General features: G+C 42.8%; 1 pseudogene; it reads left to right on the plus strand.

Moving 5' to 3' along the window:
• Positions 1-6,918: 6,918 nt before the first annotated feature.
• On the plus strand, positions 6,919-7,038 carry LOC136642444 (5S ribosomal RNA; annotated as a pseudogene).
• The last annotated feature ends 8,440 nt before the right edge of the window (positions 7,039-15,478 follow it).

The raw sequence follows: 15,478 nt of genomic DNA on the forward strand, positions 1-15,478 counted from the left end.
GCATGCTATATTCCAAAGGGAAAACCCATGTGCTATATCCCAAAGAGAACCATGTACTTACTTGTTTAAAAAGCTTCATACTCCTAGTCTGATCAGCAGCTATTTTTTCTTGAGGGCCATTTTGAGAAGAAGCTGAGGGCTGGAGGGCCAAGGCCAAGACCACAGCCTCCATCCTATAAAGCAGGGGTCTCCAAACCCTGGCCCGGGGGCCAGATGCGGCCCACAGCAAGCCTCTTTCTGACCCATGGCCAACCTCTTGTCCCCTGAAAGCCTCTGGCCCACTCAACTGAACATGACCAGAACTGTGCTCTGATTATGTCTGGAGCCCACTCATTTATTTATTTATTTATTTATTTATTTATTTATTTATTTATTTATTTATTCACTCATCTAAGTTCCATCTCTAATTATTTAAATTTTATATTTAAATTGTTTTTCCGGCCCTCAACACCAGATATCTGATGCGGCCCTCTGGCCAAAACGTTTGGAGACTCCTACTATAAAGTAATCTGCTAGAAAAAAAACCATTTTAATAGATTCCAGCTCATTCACAACATTTTTAACAGAGTGGAGATAGCACTACTTTAGAGGAGACAGATTTGACCCAGGTCAACCCGTTTCTGAGCTCTAGATACTAAAACCCTTAAATGGATGAGTTGTCATCATTTAGGAGTGATCACTGTTACATAAGAACATACACATTATGTTGCTCATTCAGTGCAAGGACTTAGCTGAACAGTGGTCAACCAAATACTGTATCTCTGTGACACTCACAAGCAGGACATAAACCTGATGATCGTTCCTTGTTCTTGTCCCCAGCATCAGAGAGTGTCGTGTAATCCACTTATTGCCCCTAGAGAGAATTAACTGGCCATAAACCCACCCAGCCACGTAACACCTCAGGCTTGTCCTGTTTCAGTAGCCAATTACTCTTTAACCAAAAGAGCTACCAAACCTGATAGTCAGATCTATTTAGCAAACCCCTTTGAGCTGTGCTCCAGCCTGAGCCTCCCTGACTTGGCTTGAACCCAGGAGCAGGTCTCAGTTACTGGGGTTTCCAGTTCACATACCAATTACCTCTGGATTAGCTCCCACAACCAAGTCCCTTTGTTCCATCAGTCCGATAATCCAGTTGGCTGTAATAGATAGGATTTATTGAATAGAAAATTAAAGAAATAGTTATACAGACAGACACTGTATCAGTCATAGATTTCAGAATTTAGATTAGAGCATTTCAGTACAACACTCAGCAATATTAAAACAATAAAGAGCTAACTCCTAACTCTATCACTCACCAAAGTCTTACACTTTCAGAGTTCCAGTCTAACCCATCCTTGCTGCAGTCAAGGCGGGTCCATCTTGGCAGAACGGTCAAAAGCTCAGGCCCCCCCTTGGCCAGAGATGAACTAAGACAAAGGAAAGTTACTTCCTTCCGCCTTTATAGGTCTCCTCACCCATCCACCAATTAGAACTCGGATCCAGCCGAACATTCTAGGTGTGGACGTGCCACAAGCCTTCTCTCTCATGGTGGACTCCCCCCCACAACCTGAAAAATTCACAGCTGCACCTTGTTGTTAATCAAGTGGCCTTGAGCCAGTTTAGCAGCTTGGTACCTTATCTGAGAGCCTTGTGTAGCGGCCGCCTCCACAGTTCTCCCAGACCTGGTATGTGCTAATGAGCTGCAGCTTGGTTGCAGCTGGGCCTTGTAGCTCAGGCCTAGCAACATGGCTACAAGCAGAGGCTTTCCTTGCTCTGATTTTACCTGATCAACCCAATGTTAACTTTTCCATCACAATCACCAGCTCTACACTGCAGCTACATTTAGTCACTACATCTCCTCTAAATTGTCAGCTCCTTTTTGTCCTAAATTGTCAGCTCCTAAATTGTCAGCTCTAAAAAAAAGACGATGTAAGAGATTAGCCATCAGCACATCCTGTATTAGTGGGGGCCACAGGGCCACAATATTTTCTGTTGCCACTGAAATTAGTACGATAGTGAAGCCAGGATCCTGAGAGAGTTTCTGGGAGGCACCATCAGTTTCTCATGATATGGGTTAGGAACATCTTGATAAGTAGCAAATGGAGGCGTCATAGTCCCTTGGAGTTCTTCCTCCTCTTTAAGAATGAAAATCTTTTACAGAGTGGTTGCTCCCTGGTTATTTCTCCAGAGGGTCCTGTGAGATGGTCTATCCCAGGGGTGTCAAACATAAGGCCTGTGGGCCAAATGCAGCCCACAGGAGCAATTTAGTCAGCCCCCATTATAACTGAGTTCTCCCAGGTTGGTAATTGGACTCGCTTACATCTTGAAAACAGGAACATTTGCACATTTTCTGTCATTTGCAGCTAATGAGTTTCAAAGCGAGGACAAAGTGCTAAATTCTGGACATCATCTGCTTAATGATGTTACTTCTGGCCCTCAGCAGGCACTATGAAAGCTAACCTTGGCCCTCTGTGTGAAGTGAGTTTGACATCCCTGGTTTAGCCCATCTGTGGAGTCCCAGCACTCATGACCGGGTGTTTGGGCTTGGGTACTGAACCATGACACTTATTCCTCATTGGTTGGCTTGTTAGGTGGAGAAGAAGCCCAGGGTACCTTGGAATGCAGAAGAGTTCTGGTCCAGTTCCTCCTTGGACAAGTAGCAGACTGGGAGAAAAATGGCTCTGAATAACAAGTACATGCATGATTGTGCGTAAGAATGGAAAGTAATTTTTCATGAACAACACTTTCAAAGGAAATCAAAACCTATGAAAATGGTACAGCGTTATCTAGTTCTAATAATTCCCATGAACAAAACATCACAATCCTACTCTGCCCCACATAACCCCATATTTTAGTTTCATCTCCCCAAAGACTTCCATCACCATTTTAACTCTCACCATAGATCTTCCATCATCCATTCAAACAGCGAACATCGTATACACTCCAAATGGAGGAGAGTTCAAGAATAAATACATAAATATAGTGAAAAATAACAGTGTAGGAAGAAACCGTACAAGGCAATGACTCCCAAAGCACAGAGGTCTTTTTCATTCTGCTAAAAAGCACTTGCTCTCTCACAGTCAGTTGCACCAACCCTTCTGGCCCTTATTTTATTAGAGGAGGATTTGCAGTTTTCCAAAGACAAAGAATTATTTGCTCTGCCATCAGCAGGGCCCTCCTCATCCAAACTTGAGGCAGAGACAGCAAGAAAGATACGAAGCCAAGTGCTATATTTGCAAATGTGCATCCTTAACATTCTTAGACTGTTCTCAGCAGGGCCTTCGGATCACTCAAAAATACAGATAACTACAAAAACAGGAGTATTTAATGCATTCTGGCTACTGGAGATGAAGTGTATATTTTTGGGAACTGCTTTGTACTGGCACATTCCCTAGAAAATATGGAAGGAATAATTACAGTACAATCTTACTCCCCTCCCCCCGAGCTGGCATAAGTCTCTTGTGACAGCTCCCGAGTGTCACAAATGTGCTCTAAAGCACAGTCACAGCAGACTAGGCAAAGACACGTCAGTGCGCTGGCCTAGCAATGCCAGATGTGCGCCGGGGAGGAAGGCAGGCCAGCACAGGGGGCTGGAGAGGGGCCCACAGGGGGCTGGAGAGGGGCCCACAAAATTGCAGATGCAGATCCAAATAGCCCCATATGGCTGGCTGGTACACGACATGGGGTAAGGGGAATAAAATACCCTTACTCCAAGTTATGCTCCAGCCTGCACCTACCTTGCCCTGGATTCAGCACCCAGTCGGCCTGCCCGTTCCAGCACAATTTAGGACTGTGCCCTTAGTTACATATTCAGAATAACTCCATATGAAATCTCTGCCTCCAAAGCCATCTTAATCCAGTTCCACAAAAATGGTGGCCAAGTTACTACTGATGACCATTCATCTCTTCCTGGCTGTCTCTTGCCCAATACCAGTACAATATGAAAAATGCTTTCCCTAATTTGGAGAAAGGGAGATAACATGATGGAGATGGCATTGGGCAGTCCAATTCTATTGTGGACTGGGCTGTCACACAGAGGAATTTGCAACAGGGGAACAGAGTTCTAGTGTCGTAAAATGACTACCAGCATAGCACACGGCACTCCGTCAGCAGCCATTTTCCAAGTGCAGCTGCAGAAGTTGGCAATGCTGCACTGGCCAATGCCACACCCAATGGAGATGGAAAGGCAGGGGCAGGAGGTAGGCAGGGAGGGGGAAAACTGGGCAGGGAAGGGGGTCAGGGTGTGGAGAGGCTGCAGGAGAGTGTGGATCCTGCGGCAATGGCGCATGTCAAGTTCTACCCCCACTTTTGCAAGCCTCCCTGCCCCCTTTGTCTCCTTGGACTTGCACCAGCTTCAGAGCTGGCACCGGTCCAAGAAGACCCATTACAGAGCAGGTGACTTATGGAGGGGTAAGGAGCTATAATCTGTCCCCCCACTGGCTACCGTGCACTCATTCTCAGCATGGCTGAGCGGCGTGGCGGGGGGGGGGAGATAGGTCTGGGCCAATGGTTCCCAAACTTACCTGGGACACAAAGCCCCCACAGTCTCTTCTTCCTGGCTGAGCCAGGTTCCAACATCTTGAATTTTATGAAATCTCACAAGCTCCAAAATGGCAGCACCGAATCTCATGAGATTTTTCAAGATGTTAAGCCCAGAGGATTCAATGGAGGGTTGGGTAGCCTCTCACTTTGTGACAGTGTGTGCAGATATTCAAAAGCAGCAATCTTTTGACACTGTTTTTAGTGTTTTCAAAGCACCATGCTAAATAAGCAACTTTTCAATGTTATTTGAAAGCACCTAAAAGCAGCAAGAGGGATTATTGCTGCCTCCGAGCATCTGCACTTTCAGTACTGGTTAAGATAATGACCCCAGTCCCGCTGAGTCCTCTAAGCATATTAGAATAGGAAGAGGAGGCAATAGGGGTAACCACAAATAATAGCTGGAAAAGGCCAGTCAATATTTGTGGATCACTTCATCCCAGACTATATTCTGGCATTCATAACAGAAGTCAACTGCTTCCTGTTAACCTCAGTCTAGTTTCTATAAGTATTCAGGCTGCAGATAGGCAGCTTTCATGTAACTATATGCTTGTATGCTTATAGTCCTGTAAAGCAAGTACATTTTCACTCCAGTAAGCATTTAAATAATGTTAATGGGCACATGGGGGGATGCGCAGGAGCCCCCGATCCAAGGATATCTGAAACTGCATACTGGATCCGTAGATATGGGGGCTTGCCTATACGTGTATGTGCAGTATATTTATTATTATTAACTATATGTTACCCTACCATTCCTCTGAGTTGCTCAGGACAGTGTTAATGGTTCTCCCGCTCAGTCCACTCTGACTTCTTGTCAAGGAGCCTGTGTACATGGACATGTGCCAATGAATCCTGTGTATAGATGTGCCCTATGGGAGCATGTCCTTAATTTCACATTCAGCTCACACAGGACACTGACCAGGCTTGTTGGGGCTCATTTTTGACTCAGGAATGTACTAAAATGAAGATCACAGCCTACACAAAAACCCTCTGCATCTTTACATTATAGGCAAATAGTAGTGGTGGTTTTTAATGGAAGCTGTTCCAAGATTACTGATCTTGGCCTCAGGAACCCCTAATCTGTTGAGGAACCAAAGCTTCCCATGCTGTCGGAAAAACAGTGACCTAGGCAGCTGCATTTACGCCCAGATTTCTATTACCTTTACTGCCTTTCCAAAATCCCATAATCAGAATTTGCTGTGCATTCATTTTTCAAAAGCATTGGCCTCTTCATAAAATGTCAGACAGCCTATGATGGTGATTATCTAGACCAGCCCTCCAAATCCTTGCAAGAAAATACAGCTCTCATTTTAAACATGCCTGGTATTTGGTAGTAAACATACACTGCAAGAACAGGGTGGAAAAAGAAAAAAAAACAAAACACAAAAGTAGACAGTGGCAAAGCAGTGCCAAACCCTCAGAACCAAAAAGGAATAATCATGAATTATCATGTTTATGCCAGTTCTGCTGATGGTTTCTGTATTCTCCTTTCATCTTTTATTTCAGTTCAGCATGTTTCTGCTTCCCTTTGCTTGTAGATGGATAATTCATACCCAGGCATAAGAAGCTGAAGGTAGCTTATACAAAGACTTTGCAACATGCTAGGGTGGCGGGGAAGGAAAGATGTTTTTACACATGTATCCAGGGCAAAATGATATACCAGGAGAACAATACCTGTCTGCAGCAGATGCTGCACTCATCACATCTCATGTCTCTTGTTTCGTCCGATCAGCACAAGAGTAATTCACACTTGCTTGGGGTGCCACTGGAAACACTGGTTTTCTGGTTTTCTCTACTGGCCAGAAGTTTGATACTTCTGTATGAAACCCAATAATATATTATTTCAATATTTCAAATGTCAGGAAGTTGATACTTAATAGTATTGATAGTTTACATGCTGCGGACTATAGCATTTTGAAAGCATTACTGATATTCATAATTATGTAACACAGTGGTTTTCAATCTACAGGAATCATTTTTGACATCAACTTGTCTGCCAAGGAACCTCTGAACTTTGCAGAAGATGCTGGGGTACTTTGGAGAGTGCACACTCAATTCATGTAGGGCAACACTCGGCCTCATTATTAGGTCTGTCATCCAATTAAATAAACCTTAGTTGTAAGAGGTGTATGCCACAATACTATTCATGTCCGTCCGTCCCCCAAGTAAATGTCCCTATGGCTGCAATCCTATACACACTTTCTTGGGAGTAATTCCCATTGAACACAATGGGACTTACTTCTGAATAGAGATGCATAGGATTGCACTGTATGTCACTGAAGCTTACTCCCAGGTAAGTACACATAAGTACAGGTAAGTACCAGGTAAGTACACCAGTACTTGTTACCAGTACTGGTAACCAGTAACCAGTACTGGTTACCAGTAACCAGGTAAGTACACAGTTGCAGCAACTGTTACCCTGCACATTCCTAATCTCGTCTGATCTTGGAAGCTAAGCAGGGTCAGGCCTGGTTAGTACTTGGATGGGAGACCGCCTGGGAATACCAGGTGCTATAGGCTTATACCATAGTCTTTCGAGACTGAAGGTTGCCAACCAACAACACATAGGATTGTGTGACAAGTTGATAAATTAGTCAATTAAAATTGCAGAAATTTGCACCTGAGGGGAAACAAACACACTAGTTCCAAAAAGAATATTTGCTTTAAGATGGTACCTGTATGTGCCACGGCAGGAGTCATCTGATAAGATATTTCTCCTCACTGTGAAATAGTAACATCTCTTCTAAGATTGTGTTTGCCATTTGAAGTTTTTAAACTTCATTTGAAGTTTTTAAAATAACTGCATCATGAATGCTGAAGTATTTTTAACTGCTGACCATTTATTGGCACCTCTTTAATTAAAACATTTTCAATTAGTTAATTAACCAAATTCATGAAGTTGCTGCCCTACTCACAGTCTCACTTTGTGAACTGGGATGGTGCTGTAGAACACACCCAGCATTCCTCTGCTCCTTCACATTTCAGAGGAAGATTAATAACAACAGGCAAACTAGCACTGGGAAGCTGGTCCTCATGACTGACCTCCTCACTCTAAAAACCTCTCATTAAATTCACCGATTTGCAAGCTCCTTCTCCCCCAGGACCTTGGTACATAAGCAGTTCCCAAGAAAAGCAACAGCAGAACCGTGGGTGGAGACTTTTGAGGAAGAACAACCTCGCAGATGTTTCTGGAGAGTACCGAAGAATCTTGAACTAAAGAAAAAAAAATAATGCCTAGCTTTAATGCCATGTGCTTGGAAACACGGTGGTGACCTGACAGGAGTGGTAAAGGGCAGGTCATACTACTGACTTTTCTGGGAGCGTTTGTTTGCACAATCCTTTGCATGGTTGCTTTTATTTTAATGCCCATTTCCAATCATATTACAAACCGTTTTTGAAACTCCCCTCTGTTTCAGAAAGTTTTCCCTACATGCCACCAGAGTGCCCGACGGGGGGGTGGGGGCGGGGGGGCTGTTTGAGAAATCAAACCTAAATGAGCTAGTGGTTACCCTAGCCGCTAGCATAACTAGTTTCACCCTACTTTGGATTGTGGTCCCCACATTTATCACAGTAATGTGCAGGAGACATTTTAGCAAATGATCACTTTTCTTAAAACTAATTTGCACATGGATGAGAGACAGCGACTTTTGAAGCTAGACGGATTATTATTATCACCACATCGTTTGACCATACGCATTACATGGGGAACAGAATTTTGTGGTGCATGATTCTCTCGGTGGAGGGATTTATTCTTCGCTGTTTCTCAACTTAAAGTATTAGATATACATGCTGAACGTAAGCACTAATCACAGCTAAACTATCCCTCAATATCTTTGGTGGTTTGCTTGTATTGTCTACTGAGTTCCGCCCGACGGAATTATGGAGAGTTGGGAATAATATTATACAATGCAAAGGAACTGCAACAGGATACACCACAAGGGATACAACAGGAGTGCAAGGGAGTGGCAACAAGATACAGCTATCTTGTCCTCTTGTGTGCTCCCAGAAGTGTCTGGTGGGCCATTGTAAGATAGAGGAAGCTGGACTAGATGGGACCTTAGCATGACCCAGCAGGCATTATGCTACATAGGCATACCTCCTAAGGACCTCCTACATCATCTCCACCTAGATAATATCAAAAGACTTTCAGCCCAATGCTATCCTTCCCCCACATGTCAGTGATGCCAGGCTGGCAAACACTGCATGGGGGGGGGGGCATGAGGGAAGCTTCAGCAGGGAATGGTTGGCAACCTTCAGTCTCGAAAGACTATGGTATAAGCCTACAGCACCCGGTATTCCCAGGTGGTCTCCCATCCAAGTACTAACCAGGCCTGACCCTGCTTAGTTCCGAGATCAGACAAATCGGGCATGTGCAGGGTAATAATGATCAAGGGTATTTTAAATTCCCTTACCTCATGTAAACCTCCCAACCTGTAATGGGTCTCCTCAGACCTGTGCCAGCAATTTTTCCAGCACAAGTCCAAGGAGAGAAAGGGGGAAGGGAGGTTGCTGCCGGAGGGGATAGGATCTGGTGTGAGCCTTCTGCAATGGATCCTCTCCCTCCCACAGCCTCCCATGCAATTGGGTATCACGGCAAGGCATGATTCATGAACAGGCACAACTATTCACCAGAAGGGAGATCTAGATAGGACTCAGTTACATCTTGTTCAACCCATCACTCTTTGGCACATTCACAGGGTAAGCACACAACACATCAGGCCATAATTAATTGCCAAGAATGGAAGGGCTGTGGACATTTCCTTCCATTATAAAATGGTGGTGGGCAAAAGGGGCTATGGGCATGTGAAGTGAACATTACAGTGGATGGGAGGTTTGCCAGGAAATGGCTATTTTTTTCTTCCCATTCTTCTCCTAGATCTTTGAACCTTTCTTGGTGGATTAAAGATCTTGTGGGCTTAACGTCAGATTGGTCAATAAAAAGACTGTGGCCTTCTGGGATTTAATGCTATAGGAAAGAGTCATTCTGGCCTGCATCACTAAAACCAGACACCCCCTGACCCCGCCATAAGCTCTGCTTGCAGGGTTTCAGGATACTGCAGCAATCTCAGTTACACTGGTGAGAAGGCAGGTTTGCTATAATCTACTGTGATTCTTTTGTCCAAGTGCTAAAGCCAAAATATAAAATAATTAATTAATAAGTGGTGTTAATTATCATTGACACCGCTTTACATTTCAATCAGTTAATTAACCAAATTCATGATGTTGCAGCTGGACTCACAGCCACCCATTGTGAACTGAGAGGGTGCCATAGACCCAGTATTCCAACAGCATCACAATTATGAACATCATCATGAGAGCAGCAAACAAACACCAACAATAGACAGAAGTGAAGGTCAAACAAAACAAACAAGTTTTGAGTGGGGTTGGAATTGAAGCAATATAGGTGCTGATCTGAGGGTGAAAATTCCACAGGTTGGGCACCAGTCAGTGTCACCACCAAATGCATTTCTATTGGCAGTGGGGCACATCAAAGAGTCCACTTCCAGGATCCCAGGGGCCAGGCAGTTTCATTAAGCAGAAAACGGTCCTTCAGATATTCAGTTCCATACCAGTTAGGACCTTAATGTAACACCTTCCTTGAATTGAACCCAGAAACATACTGGTAATCTGTGCAGATGGAAAAAGCACAGGTTGGATAAGTTATTGTGCCTTGCACCAGTCAGCAACTGAGCAGCAGTATTCTGCACATGGTTGAAGTTCCTGAATGGTCTCCAAGGGCAACCTCATGCAGCGTGCAGTACAATAGTCAGGCAAGATCTAATAAATATAGGACAACCACAGTCAGAGCAAATCAGCATTGGGAAGGGCACTGCTGACAGACCCACAAAGCTGGGATGAGCAATCTGGGCCAAGATCAACAGTTAGGCATCCAGGAGTACTCCCAAGCTGCAAACCTGCTTGTTCAAAGGGAATGTGACCTCCTTATGGAACATTGTCCTTATGGAACAATGTGACCTCCCTTATGGAACAAAGGGGTTATGGAATTAACCCCTGCTAATTGGGTAAGAGGCACTTTTTCAAGTGGGTGCTCCTTTTTTTAGCAGGGGGAGAGTAACTGGCCCACCTCACCCCAGCACTGTCTGTTCTAGTGGCTGTCTGCTGGTATTCCTTGGCATCTTTTTAGATTGTGAGCCCTTTTGGGACAGGGAGCCATTTAGTTATTTGATTTTTCTCTGTAAACCGCTTTGTGAACGTTCAGTTGAAAAGCGGTATATAAATACTGTTAATGTTAATTAATTAATTAATCTGATATTTTATAACCTGGATCATCGATTTCCTCACCAATAGCATCTCTGGTTTATCCAGATTTAATTGCAACTTTTTCACTCTCACCCAATCCATTCCTGACTCCAGACAATGATTCAGAACATCCACAGCCATCTACTACAGGATGGGAGTGAGACATAGATATATACCCGAGTGTGATGTGCTAAAATCCCAATTACCTCTCCAGCAGTTTCATATAGATGTTACTGTAGAATTGAACATTCTGCAGGGACCCCAAAGGCTAATGGCCAAAGAGGTCAAGCAAGAGGCCCTCAGCACCACCTTTTGGAATCTGCCCTTCAGAAAAGACCATTTCCGTTTCAGCTGGTTGGAAATGGGCCCATAGGGCATTGATAGCCCCTCAATTGTTTTATATAGACAGCTCTCTCCCAAGTTGTTGTTTTTTTTTAGTGCAATTAGCGAAACTTCTTTTGATTCATTTCTCTACTATCTAAAGAAGCTGATGCTCCAGACATTACTGCCCTAAGCCTTTTCCTTCCATGGCTTGTTATTAAGCATAATAAGAGACTTGGAGATTCAGCAGCTGCTGTAATAACATATTCAAAGCCTTCCATACTGTATCAGCTATCAGGTAAAAGCCTAGGGTGACGTCAAATGTCTCATGTACATTGATTGGTTCCAAGCTTGTAAAACAACATTTATATGTTGCCCTACATATAAGTCTTGAATGGAGAGCAAATTGCTTGGATTTTGAGTCTTAGTTGTTTTTTTCCCCTATCCCATCTCAAGATCCCAAGAACATTTAAGAGGTAATGATTCATATTACTATTTTTCTCCAGCTCATTCTGATTTCTGAAATTTAAACTTTACTTTGCTAATCAGCCTAGTGGTTAATATTTTTTAAAAACCTGGTTGAGATATTATATACTCTATATTAATTTATGCTACATTCTTGCACTACTATACAAATGTGATAAAACAGATTTTACTTTACGGTAAAATAAAGGGCACATTCCAAAGTTCTTTTTTTGTTTTGTGTTTTTTTTTTGTTTTAAAGTCCTAATAATTTCCATAGGAGAGATTTAGATAAATTTAGACAAATGCTTCCTTTGAAAGTAATGAAACTCAACTTTGGTTAAATTTAATTGGGTTATGTCCTAACTGTTTACTAGTCAATCAGCTTGAATAAAGCCAATGACATATTCAGTGCTTCTTAAAGAGATGTTCAAATCCAGAATGTGACTTTAAACAAGTTTATTTTGGACATTGTGAAATAATTTTGTAAATGTCAATAATTGCCATGGAAATTATACAGGATGGGATTCTTTTCTTTTTTCTTTCTTTTAATGGACAGAGCTGGTTGGTGATTTCGTGTTTCTTCAAAATATCTACTATGTTCATCTTGATATTTCCAGTTCTCATCTTGTCTGAGAAAAATGTTGCAATTTCTCAGAATGAGGATTGCATTCTAATTATAACAACTTGTAACATCTAGATCAGGGCACTTCATACCCTGCCCCTAAACCGGAGCCGGTGCACAACCAAATCCTTCCCCCAGGTGAATGAAATGCTCCGTTCTGCTGGGGAGCCTCTTTACTGTGCCACTGATCTCCCCCAAACTGCGCACCAGCCAGCTACTTCTGGGGTCATTTGCCCCAGCAGGCTTCGCGCCTGGATTTCTGTATAGAATCAGCTGGCCTGCATGCAGTTAGGAGATCGGCAGCAAGGTAAGGAAGATCCCCCAGTGGAACCAAGTGTTCCATTTGTGCTGGGGAATCCTTTTTTGGGATGCAGCAGTCTCCCGCTGAGGTAGTAAATTAGACTCTGATCCTATAAATACATACATACAGAGCACTGATTGTGATCTCTGAGACCATGCTAAAATGGTCATGGATTCTCCAAAGGGCTTAACATGAGATTACCATAGTAGTAGTTCTTACTGATGGAGTTCTTAGCAGAGAAAACCAGATAAATCTTCCCTTGAGCTGCCCCTCTTTTACACAGTGTAAGGCAGCAATTTTCCACCTGTGTGCCATAGCACATTAGTGTGCTGCTAAAGGTTTGCAAATGTGCTGCGGGAGTTTGGGAAAGGGTAATTTATTAGTAGGGTCATTGAGGGAATGTGAACCCCCTCTGGAAGCACAGTGTGCCTTGTCAATTGTCAAAAAACTAATGGTGTGCCTTAACAATTTTAGCACCTTGTTAGTGTGCCGTGAGATTAAAAAGGTTGAAAATTGCTGGTGTAAGGGATTATACTCAACGAATTTTACAGAGCTCCCCTCTGTGCAAGCACCCATTAGGCTCTTGAAACAGGTTGAAATTTGTATTGTCACTCTGACCATATTTCACGTGACAAAAAAGTGCAAGCGACAGAGTCTCCCATGCCTATTTTGGGAATACATTTGTTAAAGATTATGCAGCCTTCAATTACATCTAGATAACAATTTTCAGCACATTTACAGGAAAGAAAGTGCTGCTGAAATAAATGGAATCAAATCACTGAAACCATATTCCTCAGATGACATTTTCATAATAAATTTTCAAATCTGTGCAGTCATGGAAATTACTCCAGGAGCTGCCCATTGTCTGAAAATGTAATGCCAGAATGTAATGTCAAAATTCATAAGTGGACTAAAATCTTCAAAAATATATATTGAACATGAAGTAGAAGCACCTAAAGACCCCAGAGTCAAATCTGACCCCAGAAGGAAGGAATATAATCACAGTTGGCCCTTCAAATATCAACCTACAAGCAACAGAACTATGTTGGTGAATAGTATAGTTGGCAACCTTCAGTCTCGAAAGACTATGGTATAAGCCTACAGCACCCGGTATTCCCAGCCGGTCTCCCATCCAAGTACTAACCAGGCCTGACCCTGCTTAGCTTCCGAGATCAGACAAGATCAGGCATCTGCAGGGTAACAGTTGCTGCTATGTTGGTGAACAGGCTGGTGATTGTGTGGTCTTTCTGGGAGTCCACATTGTGGAATGGAGGAAGGGGTTGGGCTATCGTGATTGATCCTCTCCTCAAATGGATCCTCTTGTAGGACCAGTGACTAACCATGACCAAATGCTACATTGACAATTCTAATTGTGTATTTGAAATTCAGAGCAGCTTCACATTTTATGTGACAGCTATACTATATTTTTTGGGTGGGTGGGAAGTTATATAGGGGTTATGAATAAAGGGTTGTGAATATTTTATTAGAACATAATAAAATTTAATCAGCTGGTTTCTTTTCCCCCAGTGGTACTGTCATATATGGCAAACTCACACTCTCTGTTACAATGGGATCGGAGAGGAACTGACACGTGACCTTGCCCCAGTGGAGAATGCTGCCATGATAATTTTGTACAAGCCATTATGTTCAGTGCCACAGCAGCTTAGGGTCATGAATGAAGGCACTATTCAGTAGCACCAAATGTCATTGAACTCCTTTTTAAAAAAATGCATTATTCTTAGTTTCTTTCAGATGTCACCTAGTTCTAGTGGGATGTGTATTTATCCAATATAGTATAGAAGCTCCATGGTAAAGGAGGCAACATTTGAAATACGTGGTTAGCACCAGGTATGTCTGTTGAGATAAGTCAAAATCTGTCCATTCTCCCCTTCCATTCATTCTGATCTAGAGCTAATTGACACAGATTGCAGATTATGACGTAAAACCGTTTTATGAGGTCAATCCAAAATGAGCTCCATCAACATAGAAAACTAGGTGCTGGGAAGAAGGATTCTAGCCTTGTCTTCTTCTTGATATGCTAGTTTTCTGTGTGAACAGAGTTTTTTTTTAACAGGACAAAACTAAATCCATGCACAGTCTATAATGGCACAGGAACCATTTTACTACCTATACTGCCTGTGTGATCTGGCCCTCAAGAGTATTTTGGAAAAGTCTTTTTACTATATGTCTTTGGGTGAAGACATCCATGAGAATGGATCACAGCCCAGATGAATGGCCTTAAGTATGCCTAGCTCTTGGATAGACTATGGCCATGACATTCTGTTCAGTCTCATTTTTTCCCTCTCAGTACACAGGACAATACAAGACCCTTGCCTAGACTAATTGTAGTATATGTTATCACGGATTCCTGATTACACTTTAGGGAGTGGTTTCTTCAAGACAGTCTTGTTTTTGTTTACAAAACCATCAATGACCGACAAAGAACGCCAAGAATCAAGAAAGTCTTTGGGTGATATTAACAGGAGATAAATTTCCTGAGACAAGACTTCCTTCTCTTAAACTGAATTAACACTTGAATGTGTGGTAGGGGTGGGGCCAACAGGTGCGGTTCCACTCTCCACCCCACACATTCAGTGAATTCAAGGTGAAAGTATGACTGTATGACTTCTTGACTGTAATGTCAAATTATCCTTTGCATGTATTAAGCAGCGATTGAGCTCTCATGTTCATCCACATCACGTTTGTCTATAGTGTGTATACAATCTGATGTCAGAGGTCAAATCAGCAAAAGTACTCTGCAGCTCGGCTACCACCATAGAAATAAACTGAATTTTTGTACACAGGGAGTACCTAGTTATTGCTTTTGCATGCTCAGGCTGAAACCTGGGTCAGGTCAGGTCCCTACAGTATGTTGCAGGAGAACTGAAGCTATCCACACCTAGAATTCTTGAATCATATGATTAAACTACTGTGCTAAAAATGAATACCGCAGTATGTGTGATGGGCCGTTTGTGTATTTATTTAAAACA

The sequence above is a fragment of the Tiliqua scincoides genome, chromosome 2 (genome assembly GCF_035046505.1).
Source record: "Tiliqua scincoides isolate rTilSci1 chromosome 2, rTilSci1.hap2, whole genome shotgun sequence".
Taxonomy (NCBI): Eukaryota; Metazoa; Chordata; class Lepidosauria; order Squamata; family Scincidae; genus Tiliqua; species Tiliqua scincoides.